The 17,476-nt window shown below is 25.8% G+C and overlaps 2 pseudogenes; both read right to left on the bottom strand.

Moving 5' to 3' along the window:
- Positions 1-2,730: 2,730 nt before the first annotated feature.
- On the bottom strand, positions 2,731-7,544 carry LOC126552607 (E3 SUMO-protein ligase PIAS1-like; annotated as a pseudogene).
- Positions 5,083-11,386, bottom strand: LOC126552606 (uncharacterized; annotated as a pseudogene).
- Positions 11,387-17,476: the final 6,090 nt, after the last annotated feature.

Raw genomic sequence — 17,476 nt, 5'->3', positions numbered from 1 at the left:
GTTTTATTTAGTTTAAAATACCGGAAATTGGTAAGAAGATATTTTTCTAAAAAAAAAATAGATTGAAATATATCCAAAAATAAAAGCAGAAGGCAAAATCAAAAATTGTTATGTAAAATAGCTAATAAAAATTTGTTTTTGTGCCATTTTTCTTACTTACAAAAAAAAAAAAAATAAAAATTAATAATAAATATATTTGTGTAATATATATTATAATGTAACACTTCTAGGCTTAAGAGTTTTTTTTACATAAAATAGGTGATTAGTATAACTTCCTGGTTCTTGCACTTTGATTAATAGTATTTTTTATAGGATTTGTAGTTTGTGTAAAATATAGGTACAGTCTATTAATATATAACTGTGATCACTTATGATTTACATCATAACAATAAGTATTACGTTGAACAATTTAATTTAAAGTCTGTTGTATCAGAAAATTTTAAAATTTTTCAATTTATTACTTTATGGTATACCTAATGTTTATGTATATAAATAAAAAAATTAATATTATACTGCGAGGGACTTAAAAACACTAAAAATTCTAAAATATTTAAAATGCTCAAAAAATGTATTTATTAACATTTTTATTTTATAATATATAAATTTATGATAAATAGAATTTTAAAAAACGTAAAATTGTTTAACAATTACAAAAAATATATACAGTTACAAAAATCGTTTTACAAAAAAAAAATAGTTGGAAATAATAATATTCGTATAGTAAAATACTACATTTAGTAGTATAGTACTACACTGCACTCTTTGAATTAAAAAATACAAATTATATGTTATTATAACAAAATTACAATTAATGAATCTAACCTAATGATAGATAGGTATGTGTATTGTGTACGTTAGGATTGTCTAATATGAATATTATAAAAGAGTATTACCTAAAACTACACTGGTTTATGTAAAAGAAGATCACATAAATTTATTTTTTTTTGAAATATAAATATAACCAAAATAATAGGAATCTGGAAAATATACATATTACTATAATAAATTATAATTATAATATTGACCACTTTATAAAATATAGTAAAAGGATTTCATTATAGTAATCATTGATGTCATTTTTTAGTATTAATTTATATGATTGTTTCGGGTAATTAAAATAATATTAACTACTTTTTCAATAGTACAAAATAAATGTGTACAGTATGGGAGGTTTTTTTATAAATCAATCAAGGATAAATTATAACCAATGCGTGTTCTGTTCAAATTTTTACTAAGTTTTTATTTTTAACAAATTTTTATAACATGTAAGATTTGAAGGTGGTTGATTTTACGAATCAAATAAGACTCAGCGTAGCAAAAAACTTCATTTGGAAAATATATATTAAAAACTTGTTTAATCAATTTTCAAAATAATAATAGTATTTAAACATTAAGCAATAAGCATTAATAAATAATTAATCACATGATATATTTATTTATTATTTAATTTATGCATGCAGTGTTATTAAAATTTTAAAAGACGCATTTTATTCAAACATGGTTTATGGTTATCTATAGGTATAGTAAAAATATTTTTGTTTGCTTATTAAAATAATTATAAAATGTTAAATCAACTAACATATCTGTGGGTTAGGTAAACCTACAACTATTTAATAGTACCTATATATTTTTCATATTTCTTATTCCGGTTTCCCGATTGTTTTGACGATTACTACTATTTCTCCGATTCGTTACATCGAAAAATATCAACGACTAAAAACTTTGATTTTTAACAAAATGTGAGGTGATAACAAAATAACATTTTATAAATCAGCATACTAAAGAGCTGGTAAAAAAAATTGTTATACCTACGAACATACCACATAACTAATTTTCTATTACATCAATTAACTCCTAGTAAATTTCAAAACATCAAAAATATTGTGCATAACGTGTAAAAAATAAGTTATAAATTAAAAAGAGTGAACATTTTTATGGAAATTTATATTAAATTCAGAGTCACGGCAGCCGTTTCTAGCGTTGCAATTGCAATAGGTAATAAAAATAGAAAAAAAAATAGATAAAATCCTTCGTAAATTAGGTACGTGTAAAATGGGTCGAATAAAAAAAAAAATAGTTCTTTAAGCATTATAATTTATTTACTTGGCGAGGAATTATTTCTTAAAAGAAACAAAGTGTGATGAACAAAATAATTAAATGGTGAAGTACTATTAAAATATAACTTATTATTATTTAAGAAATATTATTATTAATATGTACAATTCATTCTAATTAATTCTTTGCTATTCTAATAAATATAATATAATTTTCTTAGTGATTTTAATGTAACGTTATGGAATTTTGATAGTTAATAATAAATAAGTTATCATAATACCACGGTGTGTTCTTTATTAATTTTCATTATACTTGACATGTATTTTAAATAACGTTTATTAATTTACAAAAAATATATTCTTTGGACTTCTAATGTGATACTTACTTATACACATTATTGTAGTACCTACGCAAATTCCATACACACTACTTATGAGCACTTGATCAAAGTTTATTCGTGTTAAATGCAATGTCCATGTTATAAGTAGTATATTTATTATTTATGGATTTTAACTCACAAACTATTTACCAAAGTGAGATGTCCTCTTCAACTAGATTATCTAGGTCACCAATAATTGCATATGAAAGGTGAAAATGTTACCACAAGATCGAGATTATTTATTGAACTAAGAGAAAACGCATTTATTGGTCAAATCAAACAATTATTTATACAAATTCAATATTTCAATAATTTTTAATTCATAAAAAAAGCAGTAAACGGTTTACAAAAAAATCTCAAACGAGTGTAAGAACATTAAAATTTAAACAAGAATATAAACACTAATACAGCATTAAAAAAAAAACCTGGTATGGACGTACCTATAAGTGTTTCATAAAATTAGTTATAAAATTACAGTAAATATAAATCATAAATAAATTTCGTCATTATAGTGAACAGTCAAATAATGAACTTATACGTACAATATTTGTCCGACCTCCATAGATTCTGGACAAGCTATTACAGTTATAACACAGAACATAAATTATCATAAATTGGACTATTTATACTAAAATATACTTAATATTTAATCGTGTTTTCCTTTTTTCTTTTGGAATGTGAAAAATACAAAGGTTAGTTTTAAACATATATAACTTAAATGTATTGACTACTTAAGTTAAATACAGACGTTAACAGTAATAAATAATACTTATACATTTATTTTATATAATACTTGAAATCCCAAATGCTTTATATTACTACCTACCACCCGATAAATCCCACGGTGAATCAATTTAAATGCAGTTTTTTCAAGAGAAATCTATAATAATTTATAGGAACATTTCGGTAAAAAAAATAATATAATGTTAATACAAAAATAACAAATAAAAAACCATTTAAAATATTTTGATTTACCAGAGAAATATTTAGGGTGATATGTGATTTTTGAGAAAACTGTACATATTTTTTACTTAATTAGATTTCCTATTGCTTATTAGTAAGAATACAAATTATATGTGTAATAAAAAAATACAATTATTTTTATACAACCATAGGAACCTATATTTCAGCTTTTATCTAACATTTAAACTAAATAAATAGCTAAGTAATATATTTATTGCAGCAGTGTCAGTGTAATATTTTGTTTTTGTGATTTTATTATTTATTGTTATACATTTATATGATAAATATATAATACGGTGGATGAAATTATCATCCATCTTATCTATGAGATAAGCAGAGATTTCCTTAGCTGAGACTTTGCCGAACGAGTGAGTGATGCAATTGTTGGAATATTCCGGCACTGCACTAATTGTCAACCCATTCGACCCTGGCTTCCCCTAGTTCCCAACCGTGTTTGCCGCAAGTAATTTCATTAGAAAAGACATTTTTTTTAACAAAATTTTTTTTAAAAAAAAAACAGAGAATACCATGAAATTTGAAAAATGTACAAAAAGACATATGAAAGTTGAAAAATATGCACTTTTTTTCAAAAATTGACAAGTAAGCAAAAAAATAAATTTTTATTTTTAAATTTTAACTCGTCAATGTATAGATTTGATTTCTAGCTTGGTCTATCTAAATCCACATTATCAATAGATTTTAATTTATTAGGAGTAGTGTTCATATTTTTATTTCTTTAATTTCTTTATACATTCTCCACGTTCCATCAGCTAAAATTTCAATTTTGTTAGTGCAGTATTTAAATAATGGACTTGAAGCAACGTCTAAAAAGTAATTTTCTATTTGTATGTCATCATACAAGCAAGGCTTATTGAAAATTGGATACATTCAGGTAAGTTTTTTCTCGTTCATTAAAATAAATATAGTAGCATCGAAACATTGAAGATGACCCAAATAGATAAATTTTGCAGGCATTTTCATTCTTATTCTACCCAATGAGCACACCAAAAAAAACCGGTGAGACGTTGTAGCTAAATCTGGACCAAAATTCGCTAACTTTTGAATTATGTGGTTTTTGTTTCTTCTGAACTCCTTCTACCTTAGTCTTGAAGTTTCTTAATAAGCGTATTTGTGGTTAATTTTTTTACAAGAAACATCGAAAAAACGTAATTTTTATCGTCTGGAATCCAATTAATAGGTAGGGCTCGGAGGTTGTAGAAGTAATATATTTTTCTGTATGCTCTTAACTTATAGAAAACCAAGCTAGAACGGATTTAAGTGTAATGAATCAGTGGTTGAGTGCTCCGACTATTGCCTCATAGATAAACTACTCAGAATATATAGCGAAAATATATTTTTTGCAACATAATATGCCTTGTAATGATATTATAAAGTGCAGCTTATTGTAAGATCAACAACAACAACTAAGTCAGATTATATCACTTATGAGTTAAATACAGAACCCTCAAAAAGGAATGTAACAACCACTACAATGTCATCAACAATTAATAAATCCTGAGTAGTTCATCTATGGGGCAATAGTCAGAGTATTCCGGCACTGCACTGATTGTCAACCCTAACCTAACCTAACCTAGTTCCCGACAGTGTGTTTGCCGCAAGTAATTTCAATAGGAGAACGGCTTTCTAGCTTGGTTTTCTATAACTTCAGAACATACAGAAAAATATATTACTTCTACAACCTCTGAGCCCTACCTATTAATTGGATTCCAGACGATAAAAATTACGTTTTTTCAATGTATCTTGTAAAAAAGTTAACCACAAATACGCTTATTAAGAAACTCCAAGACTAAGGTAGAAGGAGTGCAGAAGAAACAAAAAACATATAATTCAAAAGTTAGCAAATTTTGGTCCAGATGTAGCTACAACGTCTTATCGGTTTTCTTTGGTGTGCTCATTGGGTAGAATAAGAATGAAAATGCCTGCAAAATTTATCTATTTGGGTCATCTTCAATGTTTCGATGCTACTATATTTATTTTAATGAACGAGAAAAAACCAACCTGAATGTATCCAATTTTCAATAAGCCTTGCTTATATGATGACATACAAATAGAAAATTACTTTTTAGAGGTTGTTTCAAGTCCATTATTTAAATACTGCACTAACGAAATTGAAATTTTAGCTGATGGAACGTGGAGGATGTATGAAGAAATTAAAGAAATAAATAACATTAACACTACTCCTAATAAAGTAAACACTATCGATACTGTGGAATTAGAGAGATTTAAATAGACCAAGCTAGAAATCCGTTTTATACATTGACGAGTTTAAATTAAAAAATCAAAATTACATTTTTTTTTTGCATACTTATTCAATTTTAGAAAAAAAGCGCATAGTTTTCAATTTTCGTCTGTTTTTTTGCATATTTATCGAATTTCGTGAATTTCCCTGCTTTTTTAATATTTTCTTAAAAAACTGTTTTCTTCTAATGATATTGCTTGCGGCAAGCCGGAAAACACATTGTCGGGAACTAGGGGAAGCCTGGATCAAACGGGTTGACAATCAGTGCAATGCTAAAATACTCTGACTACCGCCTTCTAGTTTGTAAACAGTGCGAGGTTCGGTACAATGCCAGAATATTCCAACTATTGCATTACTCACTCGTCCGACAAAGTCTCAGCTAAGGAAGTCTCCGTTTACCTGCACTACGTAAGTCTTCCTGTGTCCCGTGTTCTGTCACAGACTTGATCAAGTTGGTTAATTTTGTTTGTATTTTTAACATTTTTACATATTTTACAATTTCTTTCTGCATATTTTACCTTTTTCAGCTCCTAAAATTACCGAGAGGTGCATACGAATTGGGTACCAAGTCAGGTAAACAAATATTTTTGAACGAATTGCGTCCCGGACGAATTTCGTGTTACGTATTTGTTAGTTTTTTACTTGACATTTTTTTTAAAGTTATAAGTGGTTTCCCAATTTATATTTAATTTTGATAATAATTTTAAATTAAAAAAAAAATAATAATAATAAATTAAATATTGATTTTTCACATAATATTATTGTATGAAAACTCATTTATAGTGGTTTGTATTTTTTCGATATTTTCAAAAAAAATATTATGGACTATACTGATTTCCCTGTAATGATGGATTACAAGCGTGACACTATATTATAAGACAACATAGTATATAGCATGGTTCATTATTTTCTCCGTATTTCGAAGTCATGAACAGAATAAAGTTCAAACTTACAAAGTACCGCCAACGCTTGCGAACTTTTCATTCGAAATTTAACAAATTTTTGATTTTCCTCATCCAATCAAATACAAATATTTAGAAGTCTTGAAAAATATGCAAACCGATACTATAATATTGATAAGAAGTATCTAGTCTAGAAAAACGTCGAAAACCGATAAGACATAGAATACTATTTATAGAATATAAATAAAATATGAAAATCGTTCAAAAAAATTTGTCTACCTGTTTTGGTACGCAATTCGTGTGCTCCCATTTCGAGGTCTAGTTAAATTAATTAAAAAGTATCAAAGATCTATATTAACTATGTTCTTTTATAACCGTTTTGAATTTTGATAAAATTTGTAAAAATCGGAAAAATTTACAAATTATTTTTCAAAAGATAATTTTAATAGAGTGGTTATTTATAATTTAAAAATAAAAACCGAAAATTTAAATAAATATTTTATGAGTAAGTATCACAACTTCAAATATTTACATTTGATAATTACCAGTAAAGTAATTGTTTCTTTTCAAACAATTGTTCACATCTTGTTGTATGTATCTATAAACATACCACTAAGAATCTAAATTTTTTTTGTTTTACGATATTTAAAAAAAAATATTATTTAATGTATTTTAATAATAATATTACAATGTAATAGTATAATTAATGAAATATTTTTGCAAAAAATTAAATTAACCTATCGTAGTATTGAAAATAAATAACTTAAATACTGTGGATATCAAAATTATACGTACATCCTATTTATACCCATAACTATCAATAAGTTCTAATTTAACATGCCCATAATAGTGTTTTAATTGAAATTTAATGTACACCAAAACGATTATCATTTACCTACTTTTTTTAATTTGATATTACATAATAAAGAATTACGATTCGTGGCTACGAGATGTGACACATTAACCTTGAATGTTGCTTCTTCATACCTGAATAAAATAGATATTATGAATATAGTTAAAATAAAATAATAATCATAAAATATTGCTACCTCTAGAAACGTTTTGTAATGTACATCTTGTCCGTGCCAGTTAAGAGAGTTGGCTTAATGACTTCATAAAATGGTAGCCTTTTGAATTTGATTTGGGTTACAGTTTCGATAGATGGTGTGTACGAATTATTTCCACTGGCCGCTGTTCTTATTTCTATTACATATTGTGTTAGTTGTGTTACAATACGCATTTGTTGATAAATGCCAGCAGCTATTCTCTGTGGTGGGTTCTGTATTATGCCTCTTTTCATTTTGGGCATAAATTGAGGTAATCCAGCCCGTGCCATATGAATTGATTGTTGAGGATATTGTGGTGGTTGGTACATTCTTTATGGTAGGTTCTGTATTTGACCCATAGATTATATCATTTGTATTTGTTGTTGTTGGGTTTGTAATAAGCTGCAGTGCATCATAATATCATTACTAGGTATACCATGTTGCAAGGAACGATAAATTTCATATATTTTTGCTATATAATATGCTGAGTAATTAATGTTAGCTGGTTTAGTCCTTAACAATTCAATTGTTCGATCTTTGAATTCAGATTTTCGGCCTCTTTATTTTGACCAAAAGCTCCCAATAGTGTTTGCAGATCATTAGACCCGAAACTACTTATCATGTTTCTATAACCTTCGCCAACGGAGTAATTATATTCATGGTCACTAAAAAAAAAAAATTATATTTATAGTTGTAGGTAATAAACACATATTAAGAATAAATTCATCATCTTTAAAATATAATATATATATTATAATATGGGATGTTATATCTGTAACTTTTTTAGAATTGTAATAAATTAAAACTATGGTCCAGGCCGAATCAATTTGATTTCATTGAGTACTAGATGTCTAGATAAGCACAAAAAAACAAACTGAAGTTAGTTAATGAGTAGCTCATTTCTTCAAGTTTACTAGTATAACACAAATATAAATAAGATATAATTATTACTTTATTTAAAAAAAAAAATGAATAATTATTACTAGGGCTAGGATAGTATATAGGATGTTGCATTTTTTTTTTTAGGATTTACAGGACATAGCTTTTCAAGCACAAAATATGATTTGGTCATATATGAGTCCAAATACATAGTTTTTATTTTGCTTTTTTTTGCATTTTTTGCACTTTTATGGATTTATGGTATTTTGTAGCATTTTTAGGTCATTTTTTCAATTTTATGGGCATTTTTATACTTTTTTGAAATCTAGATAATATTTTTATACATTTTCATTAATAATGTTTTTGATAAAAGTTTTGAACTTGTAACAGAAATAATATCGTATTCAATATTGCAATAAAATTATAGAGATAATAAGTTAATACTCGCTATCGATAATAAAAACACGTATATTTTACAACAATAATCTTCGATACCGCGAGTTTTTGATAATATTATAATTTAAATAATTTTGTACTGAAATATTAATTAATAATTAATAATTATAGGGCATTTTATATTATATTATATTATATTAAATAATATATTATGAATTGTTTATGAATCTACACACTGCATTAGCATTAGTTCTAGATTAGACAGTGAATCCTAGTTAGTTTCAGAAAGCTCAAGTGCAAACTAAAGAGAAGAATGTAAGATTTATTTAATTTAAATAATAATTATTTGAAATCCATGAATATATTACGAAAAATGTTCAAACCATTAATTTTATTTATTGTTCATAATATTAGAATTATATTTATATTTTGTTTGCATAAATGATTTATAACCAACTAAATAATTTTCATAATTTCTGTGTAGCTTAATATAGAAGATATATTAAATAAATTGGGAAAAGAAAGTATGGTTGTAGAATTTTATTCTAAAACTCTAAATTAAATTAACAGTTTCTCAAGACTGTTACTGATACTGTTATGGAATACCTTCTTTAAAATAAAATCCACGCAAGTCCAAAACTTTTTGAAAGTATAGCTTTTAATATATAGTTGGTTAGTTTAAAACAGAAGTGAAGGTTTGTATATAAAATTAACTATGAAGTATCCATTATTTAAAATGATTATTTTTTATTATTATTATATAATATACTTTTAAGAACTTTTTTTTATATTATAATTAATTATGTAAAATTATCATTTATATAATCATGTACAAGATTTTATTTGTTTATTAGGACACTTTTTTTTATTCTTATCTTTATTAAACATAAATATTTTTTATTGTATGTGGGTAACTATATTTAATAATATAATATAATTTGTAATGAACTTTTCTTGGTATGTTTCATCAAAAATATTATGATTTTAAAAATACCTATTAATATTGAAGTGTTTACATTATAATTAAATTTGAAAATGAATGAAAAATAATAATTTAAATGTAAAAGTTGTTTTTAGTACCAATAGGTAGGTACTGTTTTTATTACGATTTATGTTTGTATTTATTATATGATTTATTTTATTTAATGATACGATTTCTTAAATCCGTGAAAAGTCTTCATTAATTTGAAGGAAAATTTACTTTTTTCTAGTAAATTCGATTTTTAGTTTGATGATACTAAGTTTTTTATTTTAAAGGTGGGGGTAGTATTGGTCTTATTACAATTAATATTTGTTTTCTAACCTTGACGTTAAGAAAAAAAAAATTGCTATTATAATGTATATACATATATAGTTTTGTTAATTGTTATACTTATATATAAGACGTATTATTAAATTAGAGCACAACTCAGTACCTACATTTTAGTGCATTTATAACCGTTAAAGTCAAATTACATTTATTACCTAAAAGGAAATAGTTGAACTGCACTCGGCCTCAAAAAAACTATTGCCACAAAATTATCATCCATTCGAAGGGGTTAAACGTTTAGAAAACAATCATTTTCTTTCCCACTTACAGGCCTAGGATTTAGGACTGACAATGATTTTAATCAATGTTTCTTTCATATAGAATATGAGATGTAGATTCCATTAGTCGCAATTATAGTATTGTAAAATACAAAATTTGCGACTGATTACAAATCTAAAAAATTAATTGGAAAATGATGTTTTAACACAATTAAAAGTAGATACTTATATTTAGATACTGAATGAAAAAGGCATTAACTTTTATGCTCAAAGCGAATTTTTAATTGATGTTTGTTATTACTAAATCATTAGTAACTTATTAGTTTATAACCACAAAAAATGATCGAAATGAAAAAAAAATGTAATAATGACAATAATTATATTTGACGATATAAAAAAAAAAAATTCAATTTTAAAAATATTTTTATAATACAATATTAACATGATGTATCTAAAACAATCATTTTCAACCACGCCAATGATTAAAATCATTTTAGTTCTAAACATTTAATCCCATAAAATGCACAATATTTTTGCTGAAATACTTTTTTTCTATTCAAGTGCAATTCAACTAATGGTCGGTGAAAGAACCGAAAATTAAAAATAAATATTCGATTCTGTTCTTATTGACGATTGTTATTTAAATCTTATCTTATTTCAAAAAAAAAAACTAATAGGTAAATAAAAACAATTATATTGTAGTATTTTACAGCCTTATCATTTTAAATAAATGTAGGTATTAACTAAAAACTAAAGTATTTAACTGTTAAATTTGGATCGTTTAATTTTTAGTCATAAGTGGTACGCGAATGATAATACACCTTAGATATTGTCGTATACCCCGATTACTCGGACGTATACCAAAATAAAGTTAAACACAAAATAACGCAAAATACTTTATTTGAAGTTTGAACACGACGTCCGGTGGTGATCGAGTCACACGATCACCACCACTGACTCCCTTTGCTGTCTTAGCCATCTCACTTATATATTACACTTACAATCGAATTACTATCGATTGTTCTACATTTTTCTATTACTACGTTAAATTACAATTATAGATACTATGATTATTGTGTAATTGTTATTTTAACCGATTAGTAAATTATTAAACAAATTTATTTACATTTCTTATTATTATATCTTGCTTACTATGCTAACTGTAATATAAAGTTTACTGGCACCGAATTGCACAATTGTTATTTTAACCTATTTCTGTGAATAATTAACTATTGCTTAACTTATTGAATTTTACTGTTTTACTTATTATCTATAGTTTTTCTTAACTTATTTCTTACGTACCTACTAACATCTCTTATAAAATATTCATACATATAATACAACAATATAGTGATACGATAAAAATAAATTTGATACCTAACCGCTTTCTTATATTATACTTTTGGAGTAATATACCAAACATACGACGTATTGATCTACAGTCTACACAAGCAGAATGTTATAACTATTTATTTGTTTTTATTATATCGATATTAAAATTAAATTGTAGTCAATGTCTAAAAATAATTTTGCCTAGAAATATCAGCTATTATATATTATATTGTATGCAAGCCTGCAGCTTCAATAATAACCCGTGTGTATAATAATATTATAATATTATATTTTTTTATGTACTTATGTGCAAACATATTGTTCTATTGTGGTGAAACGTTGGCCAGCGCGTGGTAAGAGCTTCATTTCACTATTAGTTTGTTTAAAAACTGTGTTTATCAAGACGTGAGATTTATAATATAATATATTATTCTAATATATATGCGACGTGCGCATTGGATTATTGGAATATAATGAAAGTTAAAACTACCGATGAATTGTAGGTAAGTATTGTAAATTATGATAGTTAAATTATGACTAAGTAGGTACCAGCATCGATATATTTTTGCTATGTACACTGTAAGAAAATATATTATTGTATTTTAATAAAATTTTAAAATTCTTTATTTATTTTTATGTTGTGTTTTTCAGTATTTATGTGTTAAGTTAATAATTATCTACTGAAAAATGTTTATGTAAATTAGTATAAAACAATTTTACATTGATCATAAAATGAATCACTATTTTTTAAAATTATATTTCAATGTATCTATAGGTACTACGAGTACTATCTGAGTATTCCATTTTTATTATGTATAATATTCAATATGATAGCTATTAAATTAAAAATGTTTAAGATTGTTTTAATGAAATTTCATATTATATCACTTATGTTAGAAATATCAATTCTGGTTTTATAATGGAATAATAACACCTTGGTGATTAAGTAATTCATTATTTGTTTTATAAAAATAATATTCAAACCTGTAAGTAGGACAGTTTAAATATATTTAAATGTAAGTATGAGTATACTTATAGGCGCTTTTAAGAAGAAAACAATTTTTTCAGTATACTACAATACTAATAAATATTTAAAATTAAATTAACATTATCTAATACTTACACATTAAAAATGTTTACATACATATTATATTTTTATTATTAACTTTTTACTTGCTATTTCTCTACTTTGGTCATTTGTATTTTTACCTATACCTACAGTTTTGTGTGTTTTATTTTCTTCTTTATTAATACTATTGATATTATTAAATACTTTAACTTTAGGTTAGTAGCTTATCAGAGTTGAAGGAAAATCTTTATCCAATATGATACATATTTATATTATTTCTTAATTATTTGTATAGATGCAACTAGCAAGTTCAAATTTAAAAATGCATGTGATGACGATATTGCTCTAATCATTGAAAAATGGTTGACCACATCAAAATCCAGAATTGAAAAAAAATTAAGATTAAAACAATTTTTATGCAAAAATTATTATTATAACAAATATTATGTAGAAGTCATAAAATAAACAATTATATAAACCCTTTTTATTCAAATCTTAAATAAAAGATAATTAATTCTATAATAATATACTAAAATACTTATTTATTATAGTCTAATAGTGTACGGTTGTACGAATACATGTCAATTAAGCTTATATAACTCACAAATAGTATACTAATTAAATTAGCTAAATAATATATTTTAATTATTAAGTATTTGTTGCATAAAAATACACAAATAATATATCGTTGGTTATACAGGTTGTGACATAGAAACCACAGTTCCAGCAGATCATTATGATCATGCATATAGCATATAACACATAACTAATACAAGCATGCAGCCACCCGCAATGTTTATAATATATTTGTTTTCCATTTATACACGTGTAACAGAAGGAATTGACTTTTGGAATAACTTTTAATCTAATTTATTTTTTTATTTTTGTATTTATCATTATGAAACCTTATTGCGCGACGTGTACCTATAATTTATTAATTGTTATTTTTATTTTTAGTGAAAATAAACATTTAACATTTGATTTCAATTTTTTCAATGAATTTGATATAGCGAATTTGCGAATCTGATTATAAAGAAGAACAATTTTGATGGTAAAAATATTTACATAAGTCAAATTGTTTATGTTTTAGAATTTTTTTAAATATCAATATTTTTTTTATTATATTAATTTGAAACTTAATAACTTTTTTAAAAATATGATTTATGGGAATTTTCTGAGTATATTTCTTAAATTATTTGCTAATCATATAATATTAAAAATTTTTGTCATAAGTTTTAATTAGCATAATTTTTTTTTTAGTCAGTAATTTTTGTTCCACCTTGCAATGTATACCTACCACTACAGCATTATTATGCTACTAATATATATATATATATGTATATCAATTATTGAACTATATAATTACAATATAGTTATATATTTAACATTAATCAGATATCATAATAATGTATTACAGTAATACAATAATTTATTATAATTTTGTTATTCATAAGATATTAAGTATATATAAAAAATGTATCAAACTCATTTTCATGAGTTATTGAAAAACAAATATCTAATAGATATTTCATTATTGATATTTATGATATTATAATACATTAATACTTCTCGGTTCATAAGAAATCTATATGATATTAATTAAATATTAAAAAACACAGCAGAGTCTTTATTGAGATATAATTATGATATTCAAAATATTGTATACCTACTATATACATTATATAGACTTCTAAACGTTATTTCTTTTGATTTATATTCTAATGTAATAGTTAATAACAAATAAATAATAATGTAAATTACCAATTTCCGTAGAATCTAAGGCTTGAGTGTGACTGAATGAAAAAAACGCCCAAGTCAACCACGAATGAGGAGAATTGAACACCGATGAACGCCTGCACACAATAAATGCACTGATCTGACTGCTAGACGTTAATACAGTTTAACATGGGCTTGCATTGGAGACTGAGTAACTCTAGCGCCCGACGCATACAGCGGGAGTCTGAGCAAATCTAGCGCTCCACGCATATAGCGGGAGACTGCGTAGTGTTTTGTGCCGACTGCAGCTGGTCCGGGTAAGAGAAGAATTCAAATATTTTAATACAACTATCGATACCCGTCGCCCAACAAAGTAGTAATATATAGTTTATTTTCTTTGTACATTAGGTACAAAAATGTGTTCTTTTATTTAGGTGGGTATAATAAAATGGCAAGGACCCGTCGCCGCCGCTAGTCCAAACTGATGTGTATGAAATGCGCATCGTCCGTTTATGTGTGTGTGTATATTATGTGTTTGTATACGAGAAGGCCAGTGGGGAGGACAGTGCTCGGGAAATCGAACTAAATCGTCTTGTTTATCCACGGGGACCATTCGACTAAAATAATATTATGATTTTTATATTTATGAAATATATACTATATACGTACATACTATGCATGTATTTATATATTTAAACATATTCATTAATAGAATATCGTAATTAAATCTAATGTTTTAAATGTGAAATAAAAAACGGTCTCGTCTATTTATTTTTATTTGTGATTCATGAAATTCTAAGCTACTTAAAAATAAATTCTACGAACTATACATTTTTTGAAATGTGTAACATATTATTTTATAACGGTGCATATTATATTTAATTTTTATATCTTGGTCATTTTCATCATAATTAGCGTATGTTATTACTTATGTCCTGTTGATTTTGTCCTAAATGATAACATGTATAATCATAACACCTTTGGACTTTGGTGATTAAATTATATCGTCTTTTTATAACGCTTCAGTAGATATTGCCACTACTTGGCTAGAATACGAGTGTTATAAATTATTATAATGATGTGTGCCTATACAATGTATATATGCGTGTTTACGAATACTTATATTTTTTGTTCCGGGGATCTTGACAAAAATAAATAAGTAATGATAATAAAACATCCGTAGTATAATTACGTAATTTCGAAAAAAAATAAAAAGAGAAACTTAGTGTACAACTACGTTTATATTGTCAAAATTATTTACGCGATTGCGCATCAACCGCGCTACCTAAACTCTACGAATTTACACCCCCGCTGCCCACATCACTGTCATACACCGGTGGTTTTGTTATCTTTTCGAAGATGGTGGCAGATATTTATTTATTACTTAGCATGTACCAGTTAGGGGTAAGGTTGCACACACCAGTACACCAACGCATAAACAAATATGCGCGCACACTCACGTGCGTTGAATGCATACAATAATATAAAACGTACAAATTTGTTTTGAACACCAAATAATACAACACCAAATAATATTCTAACTGTATAATATAATCGTTGATGGGTCTACAGCGTTAGATTACCAGAACGTTAAGTATATTCTATCTGTTTATTTCCGAGCCCTTCGGTCGGTGATTTTTGCCGAGCTAATAGGGAGAGCATATATAGGACGTTATTCGGTTTCGGTGCACCGATGCGTGATTGTCTCGACAAGCCCTCTCCGCACCCCATTTTTCTCTGCAGCGCTCGCCTGGTCACCAATAGGAATACTTCTTGGAACGGTGTGATTTTGACAATGTTGCCTGCGTTTTGAATGGCAACGGTGCAGACGATGAGCCACAAAGACAAAAACCGCTTTGCAAACCCCATTTATACCCTGCTTATAATTTACTGACATCAAAGGTTGCCTGCTCTTGTATATAATATTATTATTTAATATACGTGTATCCTGATATAAATAGGTTAGGTTAAATAAAAAACACGCACTGCGTGACCGTAATATTCTCGTAATAAGTATAACTGAAACTTTAGTAACAAAAATCATACAAATAAATCATAATATCATTATGCACTTATCGTGACTCAGCATCTTCACACTAAAAATATAGTTATATTATATTCATACATGAATTAATAATAATTTAATTAACACTAGGTATGCAGTATAATTATGAATCTTATATAAGAACAGCTTAATGTTTTAAAATGAAAAATATAATCTAGTATTTTGTAATATAATATTTTTATTTAAATGATTTTTCTTAGTAGGTAAGTATGTTATTTTATAAATAACTCGAATATTTGTCATAACTCGTGTGCATAAATAAATACATTATTCACAATCATTATTAATTATAATATGATTGACAACAAAAACAGTTTTACTGAAATACCGAAATGCCTTACATAATTATATATGATGACTGATGAGTCTCTGGTGAGACAACATATCACAATACACAAGGACTTTTATGCACTAAAAATTATTAAGTTTTTGATTTAAATATTTTACTTATTATATAATATTTTCCTTTTAAACGTTTAAGTTTAGTCGATTTTCTAATCTTATCATATCATTTTCTTATTAGGTACCTATTTTTTTGGCACTTTCTGTGCTCTAATTATATTTTTTAATGTTTTAACATTTTATTAAATTTTAGCTTGAAAATTTAATAAAGTTTCTGGTGATAAATTCTTATAATATTTTATAAGAAATATTGAGTAACCAAAGTTATTGTTCGTCGGCCGGATGAATTTACTCAATGCATATTGCATATTGTGTAGATATTTGCAGGTGTGCATTCTACACTGTTCATATGCATTCAATATGTGTTATTGTACACTTATTTATATTGAACATCTGCAGTACAGATGTATAATAGCAGTATTGTTCACTGTCAAAGGAGAATCGGTCCCTTTTCATAAAATGTAGTGATGTGGTGAGAAAATGTG

The sequence above is a fragment of the Aphis gossypii genome, chromosome X (genome assembly GCF_020184175.1).
Source record: "Aphis gossypii isolate Hap1 chromosome X, ASM2018417v2, whole genome shotgun sequence".
Classification (NCBI taxonomy): domain Eukaryota; kingdom Metazoa; phylum Arthropoda; class Insecta; order Hemiptera; family Aphididae; genus Aphis; species Aphis gossypii.
This window is presented reverse-complemented; position numbering and strand designations above follow the sequence as displayed.